Here is a 14,477-nt window from a genome sequence, read left to right as displayed (position 1 = left end):
GTGTGATCAGCAAAAACTGTGGTGGAGTGTGAGAAGCACAACACGGCGCCCCCCCTAGCAGAGGTACTAACCAGCTGGTGTGTGTCTGCGCGAAGGGGAGAGAGGAGGCGGCATTGTGCTGCCTGACAAGGGCTCATTCGAAGGTAATGGCCGGAATAATATGCCCAGGACCCCTGTGGTGGAGTGCAGGAAGCGCCAAGCAATTGGGGGCACGAAAGTGAGTCTGTTGTCCCATACACTGGAATACGGGACCTCGTGGACTGCAGGTTCCATCAGGCAGTGCTCCTGGGAGGTGCAACGCTGTTATTACACTCACCTGGAGGAGGAGGAGCCAAGGGACTGCTGATATTGAAGTGGTCTCTGGAGCGCTTGAAATTTTGTTTTCTTGTGGGACTGGCACTGATGACGGCCAATGGGGCCAGAAACGCGTCTGCCATGGCGTTTCACAGACTTCAGGAAGCGACTGCATGTTTGCCAAATAAATCCTTCATTTGAGCCCGGAGCATGTGTCTCGCTGATTTCTAAAGAGAGAGATATATATATATATATATTATTTACCGTGGGACTCCCACTCCGACGACGGGAATATTCAAGCATGTGAATCTATGAAAGGCACCCCAATACTGGAGACAGTCTTTATAGCAAGGAGGGCCGCATCAATGTGTTTTCCAAATAAGGAATCACCATCATAGGCCATGTCTAAAAATTTTTGTTTGTACTTCTGGCCTAAAAGATGTTGCTTTAAGCCATCCTTGGCGTCAAAGTACTGCAGCACCGGGAGAAGCTACGACAGCAAGCAAGATGGCCGCATAGTCTCCCGGCTCGGCTGACCTCCGTCTTTCGCTCGAAGATCCTGTCATCTATCCGGATATTCCGCCCCATATCCGTGTATATGAACTAATCTGCAGTCCGATGGAGCAATCCCGAGACTTTTCAGACATTGTGGAGTGGAATAATGTCGAGGTTTGACTTGAGGCCTAACCCAGTCTGGAAGCCGGGGTCTCGAGTGCTGGTCCAGCCGGGTCCTAGTTGAACAACAGCGGACCGGTGAGGGCGGCAGGGTCCGGTCCATGGAACTTTCGACATTTTTTGGATTGCTTTGCTGCCGATCTGCTGCCTGGTCTCGTATCGAAGGTGAGGAGACGAGTGACGCCCGAGGCGGTGTGGCGGGTGTGAGAAGTTGGCCTGATATGCAGTGCTCACTATTCTAGTGATCACTATGTATCAGTCCAAACAACCCTTATGGTGATTGGTTGTAAGTCAACCGATAGACCAGCTATCCTAGTAGCATGGACAAGAGCAGTCTTTAGGCTAGACTCTAGAGGGCGTGTTAAGCCAGCTGTTATACCATCACATATACCCCTTGAACACCAAGTGAAAGGACACCACACAAGTGTTATGAAAATAAACAGTGTATTTATTTAGATCACAACAGCCCTGTACTCTTTATGAGGACAGGGTACTAAGCACACAACAAAACTCTTACGAAAATACTTTAAGTTGCACAATTTACACAAATGCCCGAGGGGCACGAAAAACCATATACTATGAAAGTGGAATGCGAATTTACTAGCAGGTAAGTACTGGACTAATAGGCTTTGGAATCGCTAGGACTACGTTACTGAACCTTCAGATTACTAGTAGGAGGCCTAGGGGACTCGAGTGCAGAGTGTGCACTCTCACACGGGATGCGGGACAAAGTCTATGGAGGCTAGTAAAAGCAAAGTTAGTGTTCTCGGGCGAACCCGACTAGGTAGGTTGAAAACGAAAGTGGATCTGGACCCTTGGATAGTGAGGCTATGCTGGGGCACCGAAATGCCGAAGTTACCTAGCCCAGGGGCTGTGGCTGCATAGGTATGAAAAGACGTCGGGAATCCTCGTTGACGAACCAGGAGCCTGAAGAAAGAAGTTGCTGGCAGGCGACCAGTGAAGATTGTTCGATGGATCCAAGCCTGGATCGAAGATGGATGACACCTGAAAGCAGAGGGGACCAAGTTCTTAATCACTAGCCAGTGATCAGATGGGCACCAGGATGGCACCGAATGGTAGTCACCTCGACCAGGTGAGTGGGCGACACTGGGCTCTGCAGTCTCACGGACCAGGAGGCGTTGTCGGCGACCAGGATGGAGGTGCGAGCTGTCCCACGATGGTTGATGCTGTCGACGTCGCTGGACCCAGGATTGGGGCAACAAGTCTTGGCAAATTCAAGTCCACGCGGTGGACCTAAAATGGCGTCTGGAGTGGACCAGGAGGGTCCGGGGTGCTCCTCTTTTGGAAGGGAGCAAGGGCCAGTCTGGAGCAACCAGACCAGCAGTGTTGTCGTCGTTGGTCGTCGTCGGAAAGGCCACAAGCCAGCGGGCTAGTAGCCAGACAACGTGGTGAGCAGCCAAAAAGCAGAAGGGCCCCACGCAGATCTCGTGGATGCTGGGGGGCTGGTCTTCGGTGCTGGAGCTGCTCAGGGTCGGGGCTTCTCGGACCCCAAAGCACTCACCAGAGGATCCCTCGGCGGTCGTGCTGGATAGAAGTCGTGCAGTTCTGATGATGGCCGGTCCCTCGAGGTCTCGTCGCACCTACGGTTCTCAGTTTAGCTGTAGAGGTAGGTAGAGGTCAGAGGTGCCAGGGAAGCCGGGTCTCGCCGAGCTGGTCAGTCGGATTCCGGAGGAAGGACGTGCAGCAAACCGCAGAGTTCTTAGATGGTGCCTGCGGATGCAGGGTGACTACTCCTTAGCCACAAGGGAGAAATCTTGAGAAGAAGTCGAGAGTTCCTTTCGTAGAAAGTAGTTTCTTGATTCAAAGATGATCTCATTTGGAAGGGTCCCCGCTCCTGCCTTTATCCTAAAGAAAGGGGTGGGTACGCGACTAGGTCCTGCCCTAGGGGTGGGACCAGGAAGGGGGGTGGTTACACCCCTCTCCCATGCCGGACTTTCCCCAGGGCAGGGACTGGTGTGTCCCTGGAACTGGTTCTAGCCGGCAGATGCATAGTGAGCACCGGGGTGCCACTTGCAGTCACCTTCCTGTAAAGCCCTGCCTACCCAGGATACACAAAACCCTGTCTGGGATGGTGCTAGCACCGCCCCTGACAGGAAACCCTTTGTCCAAGCTCCCCTCGCTGGAAGGACTCCCAGCTGCAGGGGGTCAGACTCGTGTCTGTGGTGGCAGCATCCATTTTGTGATGCTGAGGCTTGAGTTAACTTTAACCGGGGTTCACAGTTACATACATGTTGTGTCCCTCTAGAAGGGTGGAATGCTAACCCCGTCGCCAGAATTGGCGAGGGGTTAGTATTCCAATTCGTATGACACCTTACTCGACATGTTTTGATAAAGCGATACCAGAGATAGCATTTAACCGCGAGGATTATAATGCACTTAAGAGTATATGGTATGCGTTATCATGGAACAGCTATTAGGACTTGGTTCCGCAAGCTGCAAACGGGCTCAGCTCATGCCAGAGCACCATCTCACACGATTCCAAGCACTCTGCCTTCAGGATGGTCAAGGCCTGCCATAGGAGTGACTGATAGGAATCTGTGTGTCCATTTTAGGGTTAGATATAGGTATACTATATCTAAAGCAAAGGGTGATTACACCACCTTGCCCCAGCTGTCGTGCAGCCAGTTGTGTCAGATTTAGATGGGCATCCAGGGATGGCATAATACATGCTTCAGCCCCTGGTAGGCCCTGGGTACACCTATGCCCTGAGTTACAGGGTCTGATAAGGTGGCCCAGTACCAATTGGTAAATGCACCTAGGGTACACGTTGTAATTTAGTGAGAGAACAGCTAGGCTGTGGGTCTGATTAGCAGGCCCACAGCCAGAGAAAGTCGTAAACCAGTGAAACAAAAGCAAAAAATCTGGGTGATCATAGGATTGCAGACCCTACTCTCCTACAGCGGGGGTCCCTGACCCGGAGGCCTAGCGTTCGTATCACTGGTACCATTGGGTTGGAGACTTGGCACGCAAGAACGCATGTTGACGATCTGTCCCTCATGGTTCATCCCTGCTCCGACTAATCTTCCCCCGGGGAGGGCGACTCTCCGAGGGGATCACTATGCCTGATGTTCTGCGAAACCCGGCGGAGCGGGCTAAGTGCGGCCCGTCATTGCGGTTAGTGCTGGCAGCCCTCGAGGCACTTCAGGTGACTATGGAGGCCCAGGTCTGGAAAATGATGTCGGCAGCGGATGGAATTAGAAGATCGGGACCGGACCCTGACTCGTTGCCCGGTTTTGCCTTTATTGTTTCTATGGCCTTTTTTCTCTTTCGTATCCTTCCTTTTGCCTTTTCTTTCGCTTCTTCCTTTTTCGGGTCAGCGTAGTGGGTCCACTTTTCTGTCAATTGTCGAATTTTTCTTGTCTGTACCTATACTTTTCACGGTATTTCAGTATCATTGGGCGGGCGCTTAACTGGTGCGAACTGAGATTGTGTGCTTGTTTATCCTGAATTGTATGCCTTAGTGCCACTGTCCTAAATGAGATCGATCTAACTGTGGAAATCCTCCTATTTTGCCCGCCCTTTATGCGTCTCTGTGATATTGTATGGCACCTGATCCTTCTATTTTTATATTGTAAAATGGAGCCTTTAGAATCCTGTCATTCGCATGGTATGCTTAATAGCCAGTTTTAACCGAATTTGTGGTACTTTCGCTTCCCGGGCTGCCGAGTCGTGTCCTAACTGACTTGCTGTGATGAAACTGATTAGCGGCCGGCCCTGGTGGTTGTAGGCCCATATTTGTAACTGGTTGAAGTAACAAATAAAGGTTTTCCAAAAAAAAAAAAAAAGTACTGCAGCACCAGCAAATTGTTGAAAGTTGGTATTAGCAATGTCCAGTGCACTATCTATAATCTCAGATGCAGCTCGTTCTCCCTCTTAAAGTATCTTTCTTGCGCCTTGTTTACATTCCTTAGGGATGAGGTCAATAAATTCTGCCAAATCTGACCACATCTGGCTGTCATAACAGCTGAGGTTCGCCAAAGAATTTGCTGCTGTAATGAAGGCTGCTGCCATAATGGAGAACTGCTTGCCTATAAGGTCCAACCTCCGTCCTTTCTTATCTGGCGGCCGGCGGCGCTGATATTGGTGTAGCCGGATTTTTGGATCTTTGCTAGGCGGCTTGCGATATTACTGAGTCTGGTCGGGGATGACCAATCAGACAAGATGGAGTTTCCGGAGGAGCACGGTACTTCTTCTCAATGCGAGGGAGGACGGCCGGGATAGAGGCAGGCGTCTTCATAATATTTATCCCTTCATACCAGATATAATCAATGATGGGAATCGCTTCTGTGACCTTCCTATACTCTTCTTTAAAATCATGTAGGAAACAATCTGTGTGTTTCGCTGTGACTGGCAATTAAAATCTGGTTGCAGCACGTTGCATCAGATTGTGAAAGCCCCCAATGTCCTCAGGGAGAGAATCTAAAGGCTGAGGAATGGGTGGAGAAGGCATTGGTATGATAAAATCATCCCAAGAATCCACAATAGTAGCTTTGTCAGGCAATTTACCCTCTTCAAACTCTTCATCCTCTAAGGAAGAAGTATCATGGTGCGTTTGTGGTAATGAACCAGAAGAGTGAGGCAGCAAAGTGGGAACCTCAGTCTGTGGTAGCGAGTCTGGCACTTCAGTAGGTAGAGGTGGAATGTCAGGGACATCCTGTTGCGGGGGAAACCATTGACGGTAACTCGCCAGCATGGCCTGTAGATCTTGTATGAGTGTAGGAGGAAGTTGACTCGCCTCTCTATGATCCAAATCTCATCTGGGAGGTCTAAGATGTTGTGTAGAGAGGTCTTCCTGGTAATCCTCTTCTTCATCCTCATCTTGGCATTTTATGTGAAGTTCAGAGGGGTGGCGAGGTATGCTGAACGGTCCCTCGTCATCTTAGTCATCAAAATCCTCATCCTCAACGTGAGTCTCTAAAATATGAGATGGCAGAAGAGGAGATATCTGGCTATAATCCTGTCTATTATCAATCAACAACGGTCCTTGACAATTAACCATACAAACTTTAAATAATTATAGGCCACAATCTGCGCTATAATGAATAAGGTGTCCAGCCGGAAGAGCGAGAGCATGGTAGAGCCACACAGCCTATAGCATAACCGAACAAGCTAAGGCGGTGGCTAGTGTGGGCGCTTACCTAAGAATTAGGGGATCGGTGCATCCCAGGCGGTGGCACCGCTGTGCCACGGCTTCTTCAAGGGAGAATGGAGACGGGGTGGTCGACCATGCTATAGGCTGTGTGGCTCTACCATGCTCTCGCTCTTCCCGCAGCCTCCAGGTTGATCCTAACTGTGAAGATCACGCACCTGCCCACGATTATTTCTCCAACCCCTTGGCATTCAAGGTTTCTGGTAACCCTAGGTAAGCGTTTTCCTAATCTCCACCGTAGCCCCCATTCACACGGCTCCAGCACGAGTAGTAATTTAATTTCTCCCCCTCAGAAACGACCATCCCGTCTCCACTCTTCCCTTAAGAAGCCGTGGCACACCGGCGCCACCGTTTGGGTTTTACTGATCTCCTAATACTTAGGTAAGCACCCACCCAAATCACCGCTTTAGCTTGTTTTTTATGCCTTAGGCTGGGTGGCTCAACTCCGCTCTCGCTTCTCCCACAACCTCCAGGTTGATCCCGATTGTGAAGACCACACACCTGCTCCGCGTCACTGAACCGTCCCTTGGGACCAGCTGCTACCCTTCCCCGGACCCGCCTCTTCCGTAATTTAGGTAATTCCACCCCGACTCTGCTACCCCACCAACTTTTTTCAAAAATCCCCGCATGGCCCACTATCCACTGCGGCACTCACATGTTCTGACTCAATGCACCCCTGAATGCTTCACCCACTTGTCACAACCATGAATTGACTGGATGAATGTCACAAGACATGGCAATGGCACGTACGTATGGTAATTCAACACCTTAAGGCATGGCGTTAGAATCCTTTATGCTATGTACTGGAGGTCGAGGTGAGATTTTTAACAAATGTCCCTTGTGTCTTTTTGTTTCCCTAAATTCCTTACAGGCTTGCATATTCAGGCAATACATTGGTTGTCCTGATGATGATCCTTCATTAATAACAGGATCGAAACGCCGTCAACAGTTGATGTAGTTTAAACAATAGTTCTCCATTGTGTGACGTAATTGTGTTTTCACTACATGAGTATAGCTAGGCTGATTTTTCCCAGTACACTAGCATCTCACTAATTGTAAAATTGCCTGAGAAACACCCCACCCTGTAAATACTGTTTTGACTTGCCTTGTTGTATGTTTTGGATACAGGACTGTGTCCCACTGTATATGTGCCCTTTTGAATTTGCTCTTTATTTTTTCTATCTATTAAATTATAGGGTCCGGCTGGTCACCTTATTCATTATAGCGCAGATTGTGGCCTATAATTATTTAAAGTTTGTACAGTTAATTGTCAAAGACTGTTGTGGATTGGTAATACTTATACCCCTGGTCCTTGCGTACCTAGTGGGTTCCCTTGTTCCTCAAAATAGTAGAATCCTGTCTACGGTAGGTCTTTGGTTGAAAATGAGTAGAAGATGTAGGTGTTTGAGAAAGTGGGGGAATCTTCTTCGATAAACTCTTCTTCGACGGGCTCTTCGTCGACGGGACTGACGACAGTCCCGTTGATGATCCAGACGACAGTCCCGTTGAAGAGCCCATCGACGATGATCCAGTCGGCAGGACTGTCATCGACGGGCTCTGCGTTGATGGGCTCGTCTTAGATGGAATTGTCGTCAACGGGCTCGACGTCAACAGGGTCACTGAAGGTTTCGTCGACAGAACAGACAGACGACATAGACGACACGGTCGACTTTAAAGATAGAATTACCTTCGTCGTCGATGGAACCTTCGTCGATAAGCTCGACGTTGACGCGGTCATTGACTGAGCCTTAGAAGATGAACTCTTCGTCGACTAATCTTTCAAAACAGGCTTCTTAGACTTAGTAGAGAAACTGTATCAGAGGAAACCAGTGTAAGAGTTTTAACCTGGACTTTACTCACGGTTTTAGAGGTTGAAGGTCTTTTAAATGCCTGCGAGCGAAACCTCGTTGACCCAGAGGAACATTTTGGTGACCTCTGTGAGTAGTCAGAAACTTTATGACAAGCCTTATGAAGTTTTCCTCCCTCACTGGAAGAGCTGTCATGCGTTCTAGCCCTTTTGCTAGACGTCGAGGCCTTGTCATCCTCCTCAGCCAAGGAAGATTTCAACCATAAAAAAAGCCTCGCCTCCCTGTCCCTAAGAGTCTTAGAAGGGAAGGTCCGGCAAATTCTACAATCCTTAACAACATGCTTAGGATGTAGGCAGTAGATACAATCTTTATGCTTGTCATCCAAATGGATCCTCTTCTTCGCACAGGTCCTAGAAGGTCTAAAAAGAGCCTTTTTGTCAGACATTCTGAAGAAAAGAAGTGAAGAATTGAGTAGGCACTCAGGGAGCCTTTCTTCCACACGACGTGCAGTGAAAATCTGAGGAGAACTGCCTCTGCAGGGAAGGTTCTAGAGGGTGCTGGTAGCTGATTGGAACTATTTTGTATTTCTTTTCGTATAATGATGTAGATAGGCTACTAAGTTATAGGCATTTAGTCTTTTAGCCTACTACTATTATTTACTTAGGCACTGCTTTTGTATTTTACCATGGGACTCCCGCCTCGGCGGCAGAGAAAGATTCAGGCATGAGAATCTATGAAAGGAAACCCCAATACTGGATAAGGGACAATTTCCGTCTTGAATAACCATCTACTAAGTATTTAAATTTCGAACCAGCTACAATAAGGGGGCAATTAACATACAGGTTCAATTTCCAGTTATTCATTGGAAAGAGCACTGCCTTTGACCAATTTACCTTTACTCCCTTTGGTGTTATTCAGGTCCATCACATACAGAAGACTACTGTCTGTGCCAATTAGGTATTGTGTCCTTCCAGTTTCCACAACATAGGAATCCACTGACTAGGTCTCTTCTGACCCAAGAGGCCAGTGGCTCCAAGGAAAGAGTTTAAAGACATTGCTGCAACAAATTATATGATTACTTTGGGCTAAGCTGGGTATAAAACAGAGTGATTCAGGTGAGCCGACCTTTCAATCACTAGAAGGTTTGCAAGATTCTTGGTTTCAATATTAGGAAGCTGGATATTGTGTGAAGAACGAGATTCCTCCCTCAATTTCCCTTTTTTAGGGATGACAACTATTGTAGACATCCACTAATCATATTCACCTGTCTGAAAACCTTCTCCTGTTGCTTCCACAAATGTAATTGTATGCTTAGTAAACTTCCTACATAGTTCATGTGGGAAACCATCCAGGCCACCACCTTACCCAACTGCATCTGCAATAGGTACTCACCAAGTTAATCTTTTGTCACTTCTCCTTCAAGCATTGCCCTATTCTCTTCACCCAGCCAAGGAACAGCAAGGTCCTAAACAGGCCACTTCTTTTATTCCAGGTTATTGCTCAATGAGGTGGCTTATAACCCCCAATAAATCTACAGCTATTGAGTCGTTTGAAACCAGCCCCCTCTTATCCCACTCAAATCTGAAAATTACTGTGCCCATCTATTTCCCACTTCTTGGGTACAAACTCATACAGTTATTACCCCTTGCTGGCCAAAACAGACTGTTTTCACTCAGAAGTCACATGTTGAGCTTTAGCCTACCTGTACAAATTTTGTGTTTTTATAATCAATCTAATTCAAAACATCCTGAACCTATTTGGCGTGTTCAGGTCACGTAATGACATGTGCGTGACCAAATCAAAATCATAAGTCAAATCTTAAATCTAGGGAACCAGCATCACATGTTGAAAAGCAACACTGCTCAGAAATTTGGTTAAGGGTTGGGGGGGGGGGGGAGGTTGGGGGAAGGTCGCAACACTGCTCTAAGAAAAAAGATTCTGAGCTTAGTCAATGATTTTTTATATTAACTTTAATTTAATCAAAATATAATTAACCCCATTTATCCTTCTCTCTTAAGACAGCCTGTGTTTCCAAAATGTAAACGACGATTCCTCTATATACCTAATTATCAAGTCCATTCAGTCTATGTTTTACCCATGCCTTGCCCATATACATATATGTATTCTATTTTGTGATAATTCACATTAAATATACATAACAATATTCCTTATAAAAATACTTCATACAATGATAAAAACGTGGACATAAAAATCAATTGTATAAAATTTACATGGTATAAAAATGTATAATCATCAACACTAAAAAATAAAAACTAACAGTGGAACCTGGGTGCCAGTTGACTTGTGGATCCTTAGCCTAATTCATCCAATAATTTATTCAGTTGCTCATGTTTCGGTACTCCTATGTGAGTACATCCCTTGGATTAATACACTGTCACAACAACTTTAACCTCTCCAAAAAGATATTTAGTTTAACACAAGTTGTATTATTATTTCTAGAAAGCCAATTCTGGGAGCACTCGAGTTAGGACCATATTACTCTGGTCAGGGTAACCAACTATAATAGGGACTCCCTGGTACCAGTTTTAATAACTATATCTGCACCTTTCCGCACTTGTGATCCCATATCATTGTCACTTTGTGTTGTATTGTCTTCCACCTCCCTATTGCTCTACCTCCTGCGTTGGTCTGCACAGGGAGGGGTTAGCAGCCCTATGATGAAGCATGACACAGCTTTCTGTGCGTGGAGGCAGTTTTAACACTCCTGTGTTTCCCCCACACTTGCTAAACAGCTAATATATCTTGAGTCCCTCCTCCAGTTTGCGTTTGAGATATTTGTGTAGAAGGTCAGAGTGGGACGGATTCCTCTTACCCCTCATTCCTTTTGTGTGGTTAGTTATAGCATATACAGAGTCAGCTTCCTACAGCTGCCAATGGCAGAAACCGTTTCTTCCCATGCGACACTAACTACTTCACCTACTTCTATTTCACTGGATTGATTTGTCCCATCCTTAATAATCTCAATGTCTGTTTCCCTTTCCTCTCTTGAATACAATTGCATAACATGCTGTTCCCAGATGCTGTAGAGTAAAAAAGTCACCACATGCACTGTTCCTTTGGCCAATAAATGCCAGAATAACGTACAATCTTTTATTCTAGATGCCTCAACAAGGAGGCGCCAATTCTCTTCCTCCCATCTTTTCTTGGCCTCGAACTGCATCTTGCTGTAGGCCCTTCTTCTCTCAGCTATGACAGTGCTTTTCCATTCTTCACTGCAGTGACTAATGCGGATCTAGCCTGTTAACAGTCATCACTGTACCAGGGTATGTCTTTCCGTCTAACAGATGCTTCGCGAATGTCTACAGAAGTAGCTCTTGATGGTCTTAAGAAAATGGGAAAACAATCAAGGTCTCTCAAAATAAGGAGAGTTGAGATTACCTCAGAATATATATCCACTAAAGACTTCTCATCTGTTACTACGTGGCTCCATCTAATCTGTAATTATTTGCAGTGACTAAAGGCAAGGCCACTCTATCAGCACGGTTTATCAGATAAGGGATGTCAATCTAGATCGACCATTATATAAATCGATCCAGCTTTGTGTGTTCGACCTTTTGAAGGTAAAGGAAGCGATCAGATCTGGTGGCGTCCGCTCATTACAAGCACAGACTCCATAGGTTAGGGTGAAAGACAATACTTGTCGCCTCACCTTTGTGCATCTCTTAAGGAAAGGTATCTGCAGTTTGTTTATACCTCTTGCTAACTCTTACTCTTGTACATAGTCCACTGGTTTATAGGTTACATTAATGTCTCCTGTTCCAATAAGGTAATACCCTCTCTCCGAATTCTCTAGAAAATTAATCAAAGATGATAATGTGGCAACCTCCTGGTTTTGATTGCTGAAGCAATTGTATTCGTTTATTAATCTTAGTATGAAATCCCCTTTTAGGATTATGACGTCAAGTCCTAATATATCAGCTGACTCCATGTTTAACCTGCGGACTTTATAGGCCAAACCGGACTCGACCCAAATAAGTAATCTCCAGCCGGACGATGGCAATAGTCTAGCTTGGACATTATAATTAGTGTACCCCATCCTAAAGACTGGTTCAGTCACCCACGTTTCCTGAAACAGGCATATGTGACACCGATCTACTAGGTTGGCCCAGTTGGAATCAAACAGTTTTGACCTTAACACTACTACATCCCACGCGATCACTACATAGTTGTTCAGGACTTGTGAACTTCTGAGTTATAGGGACCTCTGTTAAAATTTCCCCTCCTGGGTAAAGGCCTGGCTCAGGTTGGACTGGACGTTGAGCTTAAAGAATTAGCAGGTTAGTTTGAATATTAGTTCTATTAGGACTTATTGTAGAAGAGTTATTGGTTCTTTAGGTGGCTTCTTTTTACATTCATAAATGCCATTCTTCATAAATGCCATTCAAGAGTCAATCCAAACTGTCAAGATCAGAGAGAGACTGTAACCTACTGCAAGTTGCTATTCCATAGGTCTGGTGGCCCCAGTGCGTATCCTGGGTTGAGCAACCGCTGTCAACAGCAGTTGCGCAAGCATAAATATGAGGTCTATAGAATTGTCTCAGGGGCATAATGCTGATCCCATGACCTGAACCTGCACAACTTAACTTATCACAACATGTAATAAGTTTTCAGCAAGATCAGGGAATTTGCAATTGAGCACAATAGAATCACCCTGTATCTTTTCTAGAAGGGCCAACCCACTCATCTAGCAAATAGAATATCGTGATAGCTAGAGATTGTAAAATCAGTATTGCGTGATAACCAGTGGCAGACTATTTTTCAATTGACCCATGGACTCATTCATTTTAGCGGGTAGGTGGGGAACATGAGTTAAAATTCCCACATAAGGACAGCACCCAGGTGGAAGTTCAAGTTGTAAACTTTTGTTCTATTGTCTACTTCTAGGGATTCCCTTAAATCTGGCATTGCATCACTTCCATTACGTCTTTGTTGGATCCAGTCCACTGTACCCTAGCATCTCATTTTATTAGGGTCATCAACTCTAATGGAGCAGCCTTTTGTTAGTCCTTCTTCCCCAACCATTCCCACCTTTATATCATGGTTGCTTTTGCGAGTAATAGCCAGGGGCATGGAAGGAACCACAACATTGCTTAAGAATCTGTATATTAAATCGATCGACTTCGCCTTCACCTTCAATTGTGCTACAGCTCCGCGGTGCACACCTCACTATGCTATCGTTCACTCTAAAACGATCTGTTGAGTTTTGTAGCTTTAACACAGAATCCTCCAAATTACCAAGTCTATCCAATAGAGGTGAGAGACTAGTGATCAGTATAGACTCTAGTTTCCTGACTATAGTGTCCAGGGTAGAGGTCAGTCTTTTCTGTGCAGGACAACGAGGATAAATTGACCCCCCCCCCAAATTTGTTGCACAATTGTTGTCTTCTTTGATCTAGTGCTTGCCATTTGATTTGAGGCCATGGTTTTCTTCTTCCTGTTAATTGGAGGCCCGCCTGCAGTTAATGAGGATAGATTAGGAGAGGTTGGAACAATTATAGAGTCCCCAATGGCAATTTCGACCGGCTGAGTGATTACATTTTGTGCAATTACGAGATCATTACAGTAATTAGTGACTGCAAGGAGTATATTATTATCTCCCTTATCCAATGACGTTCTGCAAATGTAATTTCAATGTCTAGTACCATTGCGGCATGCACCAAAAAGGAATCGAGGGTGGTGCCTTGCAGTCTCTTGTGGGGTCTCTTAGGGGAGCCCACCTTATTCCCCAAATTTTTCCTTTTTACCATCTCTAGTGGAAATGAGTGATCGAATTTCATTAAGTTGGCACACCTACCGCCTATATCAGGGGAATGTAGCCAAGGGGGGTGGCCCAGCTTCGTCTGCCCGTGGACGGGCGCAGATGGGCCCACTCTTTGACCGGGCACGTCCCACGCTGCAAGATGCCTTTATTAATTATATGGCGCTCCGGCGCCTCTGGCGAATGTTGCAGCCCTCCTCTGGGTTGGGGCAGCTGGGGAATGCAGTTCCTCATCCCCGTGGCACACTGACAAGGACCAACTGCACGAGTGCTTAATGTAGGACAATCACATAAGGGCAGCAGGAGTCTTCAGCAATTAAGAAAGATGAATACACTCCACCAACCGTCTTGCCGAGGGCTTACGAACGAAGGATGTAGCTTTCTTTATATGCGAGACGTCAGAGGCATAAAAGACAACATGGTATAAATATTGAAAAGTGCACAAGTGTATATGAAGTCTTATGGATGGCGGGTTTGAGCCTGCACTATTGCCAAAGCACAGGTCATAAGTGGTTCACAATATTACAGGCTGAGGAGTAAAAAAAAATTTTTTTAGGGTTCAGTAAAGGTTTTGTTTTAAATTAATGGTGCCCTTTCCCGAGATCTGTCTGATGATTTACTTTAAAGCTTTAATTTAGAAAGATGTATTTATCTTAAAAGATAAGAAAGGTCATCAAACTAAGATCATCAACAAAACTGGTTAGAAAATAAAACATGAACACTGGTTCTGACAGCATGTACCAACAGTATG

The 14,477-nt window shown here is 45.9% G+C and overlaps 1 protein-coding gene across 1 annotated transcript in view; it reads right to left on the bottom strand.

Annotated features, from left to right (window-relative positions):
• The window catches only part of KIF5B (kinesin family member 5B), an 862,770-nt gene that overhangs the window by 374,650 nt on the left and 473,643 nt on the right, over positions 1–14,477 (bottom strand). The gene's annotated exons all lie outside the window — the stretch shown is intronic.

This window comes from Lissotriton vulgaris, chromosome 10, assembly GCF_964263255.1.
Source record: "Lissotriton vulgaris chromosome 10, aLisVul1.2, whole genome shotgun sequence".
NCBI lineage: Eukaryota > Metazoa > Chordata > Amphibia > Caudata > Salamandridae > Lissotriton > Lissotriton vulgaris.
Note: the sequence above shows the minus strand (reverse complement) of the source record. Positions and strands in the feature narration are given on the sequence as shown.